This window comes from Bufo bufo, chromosome 8 (genome assembly GCF_905171765.1).
Source record: "Bufo bufo chromosome 8, aBufBuf1.1, whole genome shotgun sequence".
Lineage (NCBI taxonomy): Eukaryota > Metazoa > Chordata > Amphibia > Anura > Bufonidae > Bufo > Bufo bufo.
Window position 1 is genome coordinate 121,733,565 of NC_053396.1, and position 12,187 is coordinate 121,745,751.

Below are 12,187 nucleotides of genomic sequence, written 5' to 3' on the forward strand. Positions count from 1 at the left end.
GGGATGGCAGACCGTTAGGTCCTGGACTTTTCCCTTTGGGTAGCAATTTGATGGCCATTCCTAATTCCTCCATAGAAAATGGGTTTTGTAGGGCTTGTTTTTGTGGTGTTGAAAGGGTGGGTAGTGAGAGAGAGGTGAGAAAATATGTTATTGTGTCTTTGGTGGAGAGAGGGGGGTGAAGTTCACCTCCAACTTCTCTTAAGTTGTATAATGAGGAGTAGTATTTTTGGAATTGTTGCGCAATATCGGGGGTAGCAAAAACCTCTTTGCCCTCATTGGTTTTGACTCTATGAATATAGTTGTGAGACTTTCTCTGTTTGATGCATTGCATCATAAATTTGAAGGCTTTGTCTCCAGGGGCGAAGTATTTAAATTGTGAATGGAGGTAGTATTTGGCTGAAGTTACGTTCAGGAGATTCTTTAAGGAGACTCTCAATTCGGTAAGTTCAGTCAGGTGGATCAAGAAGGGATTTTTTATGGAATCTTTCTAGATGTTGTATTTTGGAAAGCAAGTCCTCCACCCTGGCAGTCCTCTCTTTTTTAAAGAGGACCTTTCACCTGTATAAACTATGTGAACCGAGTATGCTGCCATATAGAGCGGCGCCCGGGGATCTCACTGCACTTACTATTATCCCCGGGCGCCGCTCCGTTCTCCCGCTATAGGCGGCGGTACCTTTGCTTTTTAAGTTATAGTAGGCGGGTCTTCCCTTGTCCTGTGGGCGTCTCCTTCTCCTAGGCTGCAGCGCTGGCCAATCGCAGCGCACAGCTCACAGCCTGGGAGAAAAAAACCTCCCAGGCTGTGAGCTCTGCGTGCCTGCATGCGTTTTTTTTTACAGGCCCTGCAAGTGCACAGTGTCACCAGCGCAACTCATATTTGGTGTCACAGTAGATTACATTAAAAAAAAAACAACAATTTTGACTGTAAAATAATAGCAGTCAGTTGCCTGCACGTGTGTGTGTGTGTGTTTAAGGCCCTGCAAGTGCATAGTGTCACCAGCACAACTCATATTTGGTGTCACAGTAGATTACATTTAAAAAAAAACAACAATTTTGACTGTAAAATAATAGCAGTCAGTTGCCTGCACGTGTGTGTGTGTTTCAGGCCCTGCAAGTGCATAGTGTAACCAGCACAACTCATATCTGGTGTCACAGTAGATTACATTTAAAGGGCCTCTGTCACCCCACTAAACTCATTTTTTTTTTTTTTTTGTGTACTTATAATCCCTATCCTGCCATATTGCCAAACATTATGTTATTATTCATTTTCGTTCAGTAGATTTAGCAAAAAACTTACTTTTATAATATGCTAATTACCTGTCTACCAGCAAGTAGGGTGTCTACTTGCTGGTAGCAGCCGCAGAAAACCGCCCCCTCCTTCTGTTGATTGACAGGGCCAGCCGCGATCTCCTCCTCCGGCCAGCCCTGTCAGCATTTCAAAAATCGCGCGCCTGTGTTGATTCGGCGCAGGCGCTCTGAGATAAGGAATTCAAAAGGGTTTTGGAACCGCGCTGCTAGAGACTATGTCTCCCGGTCATCAGTGAATAAAAAAGGGTGTCAGCCCCTCTCCTCAATACCCGCCGGATCCAGTCCTCCCCAGAACTCTCTCAATTATAATGAGAATTATGGTCCAAGCTATCCTGAGAAAGGGGCCCAATATGAAAATAGTAGTTATGGAGAAGATCTAAAAAGAGATAACTGTGAGGGAAATAGACCAAATTTTAAACAACAAGGTGAACAGAATTTTCCCCATCAGAGTATAAAAGGAGTACAGAGGGAGGGAGAAATAAAAGAACAGGCAACGAGGACACCACAAAAAAGAAGTCTGATAGAGGAAAACGGGGAGAAAGGAAAAATAAGCCCAAAAATGAAAAGGTGCAAGGAGACCTAAAAGGAATCTTTAATCTGAGCGATCATAATTTAACAGAAGGGGAAGTGAACGTTCTAAAGAAGGGCCTAAAGTATGCACCAAGTCAAAAAATTAACAAATTTGAGGCATTTCAGGACATACACAAATTTATCCGGAAAATAAACATGGCGAAATACTGGATTAATAACCCGGTAGTACAGAATACTAACCCTGCAGTGATAACTAATGGGTCAAACACAAAAGAGGAGATCCTACACACAAAAATGAAGGAAAAATCCAAATTCTTCCCGAAAAACCCTAATAATGAATGCGTAGAGGCTTTTAAAACCGGGTTATTAAAAGAGCTGGAGGAGATGGATGTAGATAAGGTGGTGTACAATCTCACCTATAAAGAGAGAAAAGCCCTTAAAGACCTAGAAAGGAATCCGGATATTATTATAAAGCCGGCAGATAAAGGGGGGGGGGTTGTTGTAATGAGTAAAGAAAAATATGAGACCGAAATGTCAAGATTAGTTTCTGATACAACAACGTACAGAAAACTAAAGAGCAACCCCACCCAGGAGTACAAACGGATTCTAGATGGTATATTAACTGAGGGTTTTAGGAAAGGAATACTGAACAAAAAAGAGTATGAATATCTCACTATTCCATTTCCCCTGGTACCGGTGATATACCACCTACCTAAGGTCCATAAGAATCCTTTGGATCCCCCAGGGAGGCCAATTATTTCGGGGCTCAACTCTCTGACGTGTAGGATCACGGAGTATATCGATTTTTACCTGCAGGGGTATGTTCTGCAGAATCCCTCACACTTAAAAGATACCGGGTCTGTACTAAGCCTTATTAAAGATCTGAATCCCCCTACTGTTAATACATGGATGGCCACAATCGATGTGGCATCCTTATATACAGTTATCCCTAAAAAATTAGGAATGAAGGCGGTGGAGAACAGAATTATGAGGGATGAAAAAATAGGAGATCAGCAAGGAACCTTTATTTTGGAGTGCCTCAGTTATTGCCTTGATTACAATTATTTTTGGTTTAAAGACTCGCATTATGTTCAGTGCATTGGCACGGCGATGGGGGCGAAATTCGCCCCCAGTTTTGCTAATATTTTCATGGGGGCTTGGGAGGAAAACTCGATCCTTCCCACACTAGGAGCAGATACCCCAGGGGGCAAATTGACCTTCTGGAGGAGGTATATTGATGACTGTCTCCTAGTGTGGGAAGGGGAGAGAGAGGGACTTGAGTCCTTTATTTCCCAGCTGAATGTCAATGATTGGAATCTACGATTTGTGGGAGAGATCAGCAACAGTAGTATTAACTTTTTGGATCTATGTATTCGGATAGAAAATGGTATCTTTTTAACAACTTCATACTTCAAAGAAACAGATGTAAACTCTTACATTGATATGAAGAGCTGTCACTACGGCCCATGGCTCAAGAACATACCGAAAGGTCAGTTCAAGAGAATGGCCCGTAATTGTACAGAAGTGAGTGACTACAGAACACAATGTGGGGTACTCAAAAACAGGTTTGTGGAAAGAGGGTATGATGAGGCCAATCTAGATATGTGCATACAAAATGTGGAAAGAGAAAGAGAGGGAAGAAGGGAACACACAAAAGAAAAAATGGAAAAGAAGGATAGGGATTATAGGTTTTCCTTTGTGACCAAGTTCTGTTCCATGTCTGGTAACATCAAGAAAATGGTAAAAAAGAACTGGGGAGTATTAAGAAACGACCCGATAATAGGAAAAATAATACCAGTGAACCCCCCTTTTATCTTCAAAAAAGCGGCTAGCATTAAAGAAAAACTTGTGCATAGTGCCATTCCCCCTGTAAATATAAAAGTGAAAAAAGAAGTAGGAAAATTCACTTGGTGCGGATTTTGTGCAGGCTGTAAAAACCGTAATCAAAAAGAAAGACAGAGGAGTATTAACTCTATAGTATCCAAAAAGAAAGGGGCCGAATTCCGCATAAGGAATAATTGCTCATGTGAAAATGAGGGCATCATATATGTACTGGAGTGCCCTTGTGGGCTCCAGTACGTGGGTAGGACTATCAGGAAGCTGAAGGTTAGGGTACAAGAACACCTACGGAACATCAAGAAAGGCCTGATGACCCACAGCGTATCAGCACATTTTAAATTGGTGCACGGAAAAAGCCCGCAAGGTTTAAAATTTGCTGGTGTGGAAACAATTAAACCGCACTGGCGTGGGGGGGATTCATTGGCACAGATCAACAAAAAAGAGGTAGAGTGGATCTATAAATTAGGGACCCTACAACCCAGTGGTCTTAACATCGAATTTGACCTAAAACCATGTTTGGTATAAAGTGTTTAGTATAAAATGTTCCCAAATAGTGGAGTAACCGGTTGTTCTGTACCTGGCCCCTTAAGGACCTTGAGCCACGTCGTATTGGCCTGCCTGTCCTATTGGACGGTGGAACTTTGTGAAGTGGGTGACGGGGTGGAGGCGGGGTCGAGAACACCTGAGTGACACATAATGGGGAAGGACATCCAAGTGGTACCCCAGGAGAGGGAGGGGAACTAAGGAGTAGTGGCACCTATATTGGGATAAATGCATGAGAAATATTGTTCTCACCGATGGTGAAGTTGGCTGTTCCCTACCTGACCTCTTAAGGACCTTCGAGTGACGTCACTTTGGCTTGACTGTCTGATTGAACGGTGGAGCCTTGTGATGTGGATGTCTGGGTGGAGGAGAGGTCGGGAACACCCGAGTGACGCCACGGGAGTAGGTGGATTACACCTGAAGAAACGCCCCAGAGGTGGGTGGAGAACATAGGAACTATGTCCTCAGAACAGACCGATATCAAGGTATAATATCGAGACTGTGGTCCTAATATATGACATTTGAGATATTGGATGGTATGATTAGAATATGGGATAAGAGTTTCTATAAGGAGGCTAGAGACATAGATTGAATATATGGAATTGCGGTAACCCGAAAGGGTAGAGAGATATATGTATTTGTGTATTAATTGGTAAGAGAGAGAAAAAATCCTCTCGCAGTTTTATATTGTATATGCTTTTTATGTTTGAAATGTGATTGTGTCAAAGGATCACTGATGGTATTTTTATTATGTATGAATTGTGAGTGATGCCTTTAGATCATGTTATGTTAATGATGTTTTAGAATCATGTGATGATCCGAAATTAGACCGGCCTGTGTAATTTAATCAGCTGGGCTATTTAAGAGGCTTGACTGCAAGCATGCGCAGTTATCGCCCCTGAAGAAGCAAGGTAGCGAAACCCGGGTCGGGCAGGAATGTGACGACTGATATTGATTTTATGCCTTTTGTCTACGAACCTTTGTGAGTAGAATAAAACCTTTTATAAAAAGAGTGTAAAGGGTGCTTCACTATTCTGCCCATTTCCTTTCAACCCTGCAGTGAGAGAGTTCTGGGGAGGACTGGATCCGGCGGGTATTGAGGAGAGGGGCTGACACCCTTTTTTATTCACTGATGACCGGGAGACATAGTCTCTAGCAGCGCGGTTCCAAAACCCTTTTGAATTGCTTATATCGGTGTGAACGACCTACCACACTACTTCGGGACCTGCAGCAGCGCAAGTAACTTGTCCGTGTTGGGACACAGGACTGACTTTCTGTTTTTTGTATTTGCTCTGAGATAAGGAGGCTCGCCTCCTCAGCACTCCCTCAGTGCGCCTGCGCCGATGATGTCACCGAAAGAGAAGACGTCATCGGCGCAGGCGCACTGAGGGAGTGCTGAGGAGGCAAGCCTCCTTATTTTCAAGCCTCCTTATTTTCAACGATAGATAGCCGTAATCTCGCGATGCGCGAGCTCGCTCATGCGCAGTGCCGGTATAGTGTTCCTTCCCTGTGCGGGCATCAGCCTCAGGGAAAGAACTGTGCATGTGCGAGCTCGCGCTTCGCGAGATTACGGCTATCTATCGTAATCTTGCCCGGCGTCTGACAGCTGGCTTGTCGGAACTCTTAGCCCGCCAGCTTTTACCATACATGCTGGTGGAGTCTGAGGCCTTCAAAAAAATTGTAGCTATTGGGACACCGCAGTGGAAGGTACCCGGCCGAAATTTATTTGCACAAAAGGCAATCCCCAACCTGTACTCGATTGCGCAAAAGGAAGTCATGGCATGTCTGGCACACAGTGTTGGGGCAAGGGTCCATCTGACCACTGATACCTGGTCTGCAAAGCACGGTCAGGGCAGGTATATCACCTACACTGCGCATTGGGTAAACCTGCTGATGGCTGCCAAGCATGTAATGTGTGGCTCTGCAGAGGAGTTGGTGACACCGCCACAACTTGCAGGCAGGCCTGCTGCCACCTCCTCTACTCCTCCTACTCCATCCTCTTACATCCTCGACTGAGTCCTCTTCTGCTGCTTCGTCTTGCTCCACATCAACTGCACCCCCCCAGCTCCCCAGGGGCTATTCCACATCCCGGATACGACAGTGTCACACCGTCTTGGGTTTGACTTGCCTGAAAGCAGAGAGTCACACTGGACCAGCACTCCTGTCCGCCCTGAACGCACAGGTAGATCAGTGGCTGACTCTGCACCAACTGGAGATCGGCAAAGTGGTGTGTGACAACGGAAGCAATTTGTTGGCGGCATTGAATTTGAGCAAGTTGACAACTGTGCCGTGCATGGTACATGTGTTGAATCTGATTGTACAACGCATTGTGCATAAGTACCCAGGCTTACAGGACGTCCTCAAGCAGGCCAGGAAGGTGTGTGGCCACTGGCCATTTCAGGCGTTCCTACACGGCCATGGCGCACTTTTCAGATATCCAGCGGCGGAACAACATGCCAGTGAGGCGTTTGATTTGCGACAGCCCGACACGTTGGAATTCAACACTTCTAATGTTCGACCGCCTGCTCCAACAAGAAAAAGCCACCAACGAGTATTTGTATGACCAGGGTGCTAGGACAGCCTCTGCGGAGCTGGGAATTTTTTTGCCACGTTACTGGACGCTCATGCGCAATGCCTGTAGGCTCATGCGTCCTTTTTAAGAGGTGACAAACCTAGTCAGTCGCACCGAAGGCACCATCAGCGACATCATCCTATTTGTTTTCTTCCTAGAGCGTTCCCTGCGAAGAGTGCTGGATCAGGCCGTAGATGAGCGTGAAGAGGAAGAGTTGTGGTCACCATCACCACCAGAAACAGCCTTATCAGCATCGCTTGCTGGACCTGCGGCAACGCTGGAAGAGGAGTGTGAGGAAGAGGAGTCAGAGGAGGAATGTGGCTTTGAGGAGGAGGAGGAAAACCAACCACAGAAGGCATCCCAGGGTGCTCGTGGTCACCTATCTGGTACCCGTGGTATTGTACGTGGCTGGAGGGAAGAACAGACTTTCAGTGAGATCACTGAGGACGAGGAACGGGACATGAGTAGCTCGGCATCCAACCTTGTGCAAATGGGGTCTTTCATGCTGTCGTGCCTGTTGAGGGACCCTCGCATAAAAAGGTTGAAGGAGAACGACATGTACTGGGTGGCCATGCTACTAGACCCCCGGTATAATGAGAAAGTGCCTGAAATGTTACCGAATTACCGCAAGTCGGAAAGGATGCAGCAGTTCCAAAATAAATTAAAAAGTATGCTTTACACAGCGTATAAGGGTGATGTCACAGCACAATGGGAATCTAACAGGGGAAGAGGTGAAAGTAATCCTCCTACCACGACCACGCCGGCAAGGACAGGACGCTTTACAGACGTGTTGTTGATGGAGGACATGCAGAGCTTTTTAACTCCTACGCATCGCCACAGCCCTTCGGGGTCCACCCTCAGAGAACGACTCGACTGAAAGGTAGCAGACTACCTCGCTTTAACTGCAGATATTGACAATCTGAGGAGCGATGAACCCCTTGACTACTGGGTGTGCAGGGTGTGGGTGTGGCCTGAGCTATCCCAATTTGCGATAGAACTTCTGGCCTGCCCTGCTTCAAGTGTCCTGTCAGAAAGGACCTTTAGTGCAGCAGGAGGTATTGTCACTGAGAAGAGAAGTCGCCTAGGTCAGGTCAAAAAAGTCTAGATTACCTCACCTTTATTAAGATGAATGAGGCATGGATCCCAAAGGGACTGACAGTGGGCGATACATTTGACTAATAAAGGCCTGGTGATGAGATGAGGCATATTGAGTCCATGAAAGATTGAACTTTTTGTCACAAGTTAGCCGAAAGGGAGACTTTGTGAGGAAAAAAAATTAATAATCTATTTCCGCTAATTTGTGCCAAAAAAAAAACTTCTATGAACTCGCCATACCCCTCACGGAATACCTTGGGGTGTCTTCTTTCCAAAATAGGGTCACATGTGGGGTATTTATACTGCCCTTATTTTCAGCCCTTGCTGCATCAGCACTTGTGAAATTCAAGGGTTATATACTGCTGTGATATTCAGTTATTAAAAAAACACCAGTTTTGGGCAAAAAGTAAATTTTGCAGCCTTTGCTGCATATGTAATTGTGAGATACACACTTTATATACTGTGGTTATATTCAGTTATTTGAAAAACAGCCATTTTGTGCACAAAACTTTAATTACGGCCTAGTCTGTATCAGGACGTGTTAGATACACCCTTTACATACTGTGGTTCTATTCAGTTATTAAACAAACACCCGTTTTGGGCAAAAATTTTAATTTTGCAACCTTTGCTGCAAATGTCATTGTGAGATACACACTTTAGATACTGTGGTTCTATTCAGATATTTGAAAAACAGCCATTTTGTGCACAAAACTTTAATTGCGGCCTAGTCTGTATCAGGACGTGTGAGATACACCCTTTACATATTGTGGTTCTATTCAGTTAATAAACAAACACCCATTTTGGGCAAAAATCTTTAATTGTGGCCTAATCTGTATCAGGACGTGTGAGATACACCCTTTACATACTGTGGTTCTATTCAGTTATTAAACAAACACCCTTTTTGGGCAAAAAACTTTAATTGCGGCCTAGTCTGTATCTGGACGTGTGAGATACACCCTTTACATACTGTGGTTCTATTCAGTTATTAAACAAACGCCCATTTTGGGCACAAAACTTTAAATGCGGCCTAGTTTGTTTCAGGACGTGTGAGATACATGCAGCACGCCAGACCTGCAGGGTATTGCGAAGTGAGGTCACGGTTATGGGCAATCGAGGGTTACTCACTTTTTGGAGGACCCTGAGCAGGCATACGGCAGTGAAGGAGAGGTAGACACAAGTTCCTCTGGGGCACACTCTGTATGGAGAGACCTGGCCTGATGTTGGGTGAGGTGCCCTGGATGTTGCAGGTGTTTTGAGTGCCTGAGGCAAGGTCCCTTTCAGGATCGTGACGCCAGTGCCTGTAACGGTGGCACACCGGTTTTCTAGCAGCAGTAATTGAGGTACACAGGTGGTATAGTGAACCAAGCGTTGCTTTACTTTGGAAAACAGTCCAACTTTGTACAGACAGTTTACAGTTGATAATGATGCAGTCCCTTATATCACAAATGCCACAGCAGGTTTACTTCTCAATATGGCAGGTATAAATCTTGCAAGATACTTGGAGGGTAAACAGTTAATGATTAGCAGACCTATGCTGCACTATCCCCTTCAGCTATTCTAGCTGGCTGGATCCCAAGGCCCGGATGCCTAAATGCTGGCTTTAATCCTTGGTATATAAATCTTCCTCCAGTATTGACTCTTGACTTTAACTCATAGCACTTCTGCTCATCAGGTTACTTATCTTAGTCGGATGAAATGACATTGCTTGGTTTGAGGGTAACTGCAGGTTTCTCCCAGGAGGTTCATTCCTACTACTGAGGTAATCTTCTGAGCTAACTGAGGCTCACTTTATCTACAGGCAGGCTAGAGTTCTTCACTAGCCTCCTGGTAGTAGCTAACAGCCTGGACTATCCAGCTGCATGTCAGGAGGAGGCCCTCAGCATATTTCTGGCTGGTGCCTTCTCACTTCTGTCTCCACAGACTCCTGACTATGACCTAACTCCTCCCTGTCTGGGCCTGAACCTTTATACTAAGGGCTCCCTATCTCCCTCTAGTGTCTAGGATGCCTAACTACACCCTCATAGGCCTGCTATGTATGACACAGGGGAAACATTGCATACAAAAGCACATAGAAAATACATTAAAATGCACAGTTAAATATAATGTCACTGTCCCTTAGGAGTAGGAGTAACACGTGAACCAATTGACCCTTGTGTAGTGCCCACGCTTACCTAGTGGGACACTACATACACCCTTTAGATTCTGTAGTTCTAATCAGTTATTTGAAAAACAGCCATTTTGGGCAAACAAATTTAATTGCGGCCTAGTCTGGATCAGTCGGTGTGAGATACACCCTTTAGATACTGTGGTTACATTCTTCTATCAATAAAACACACTTTTGGGCCAAAATACACAAATTTTCAGCCCTTGCTGCATCAACAAGTGTGAAATTCAAGGGTTATATACTGCTGTGATATTCAGTTATTAAAAAAACACCAGTTTTGGGCAAAAAAGTTAATTTTGCAGCCTTTGCTGCATATGTATTTAAAATTTAATTAAATCACAATAATACAACACGTATATATTTATACCATAAAATCTACAATTGACATAAAATCTATAAGGTTAAAATAAATGATACTGAATTCCACAGATTGGAGTGGTTATATAGTGTCAATTCCTTGTATTCAAAAAACGCTGGAATGTAGATGTATCTGGATCATAAGATTTGTTAGTATTGTTGCGCTTCAGAGTCCAGTGCGCACACTTGAATTGTTAATGGAGTTACAGGCTCTTGCGCACTAGTCCAATGTTAATATAATCTGGCAACTGGCAAATGAACCATACAACTCCTGCTCATGTAACAGCACGTACCTCAATGTCCTTAGGTACAGGTAATAAAATGGAGTTGTCGCACTCGTTCGAGTAATAAGCCCGTCATATAAAGTTCACAACCGGAGTCTTCCTACCTTCCCATCGATGTATCTCGTAAGCGCCTCTATGGACGTGAGAGGTAGGTAAGCGGAACGTACGTGGAACGCTTCCGGTGTCTCGCTTGAACGTTATGTGACGGGCTTATTACTCGAACGAGTGCGACAACTCCATTTTATAACCTGTACCTAAGGACATTGAGGTACGTGCTGTTACATGAGCAGGAGTTGTATGGTTCATTTGCCAGTTGCCAGATTATATTAACATTGGACTAGTGCACAAGAGCCTGTAACTCCATTAACAATTCAAGTGTGCGCACTGGACTCTGAAGCGCAACAATACTAACAAATCTTATGATCCAGATACATCTACATTCCAGCGTTTTTTGAATACAAGGGATTGACACTATATAACCACTCCAATCTGTGGAATTCAGTATCATTTATTTTAACCTTATAGATTTTATGTCAATTGTAGATTTTATGGTATAAATATATACGCGTTGTATTATTGTGATTTAATTAAATTTTAAATACACTGCTACTGTGGTCCAAGTGTTGAGTGCTCGCCCTAACTTTGATTTGTGCTATATTTATTACTAGAGGGTGGGTGTTCCTCTATACTGGGCTAGAAGCACCGAATCCAGAACCCTGCCTGAAGTGAGCCACCATCTTGAGTTTTTAGATTTGCTGCATATGTCATTGTGAGATACACACTTTAGATACTGCGGTTCTATTCAGATATTTGAAAAACAGCCATTTTGTGCACAAAACTTTAATTGTGGCCTAGTTTGTATCAGGACTTGTGAGATACACCCTTTACATACTGTGATTCTTTTCAGTTATTAAACAAACACCCATTTTGGGCAAAAAAACTTTAATTGCAGCATACTCTGTACCAGGACGTGTGAGATACACCCTTTACATACTGTGGTTCTATTGAGTTATTAAACAGACATCCATTTTGGGCAAAAAACTTTAATTGCGGCCTAGTCTGTATCAGGACGTGTGAGATACAGCCTTTGCATACTGTGGTTCTATTCTGCTATTAATTAAACACCCATTTAGGGCAAGATCCTAAATTTGAGAAATAAGAGGAGAGCGTCAAATAAGGGACGTAGCCCAGGTCGTGGTGCTGCTGGCGGAGCTCCTGTTGCAGGGAGAGGACGTGGTCGATCTGTGCCAGCTAGACGTACAAGTGAAACCCCTTCCTCAGGTGAGTAGGCTAAAGAACCTGTAACGTTATTTGGTCAGGCCTAATGCGGCTCTACGAATGGTGAGGCCAGAACAAGTACAGGCGATAGTAGATTGGATTGCTGACAGTGCCTCCAGTTCCTTCACATTGTCTCCCACCCAGTCTCCTGCTGAAAGATCAGAGTTGGCACCTGCAGCAGATGTCCATCAGTCTTTCACCTCACCACCTTGCAAATCA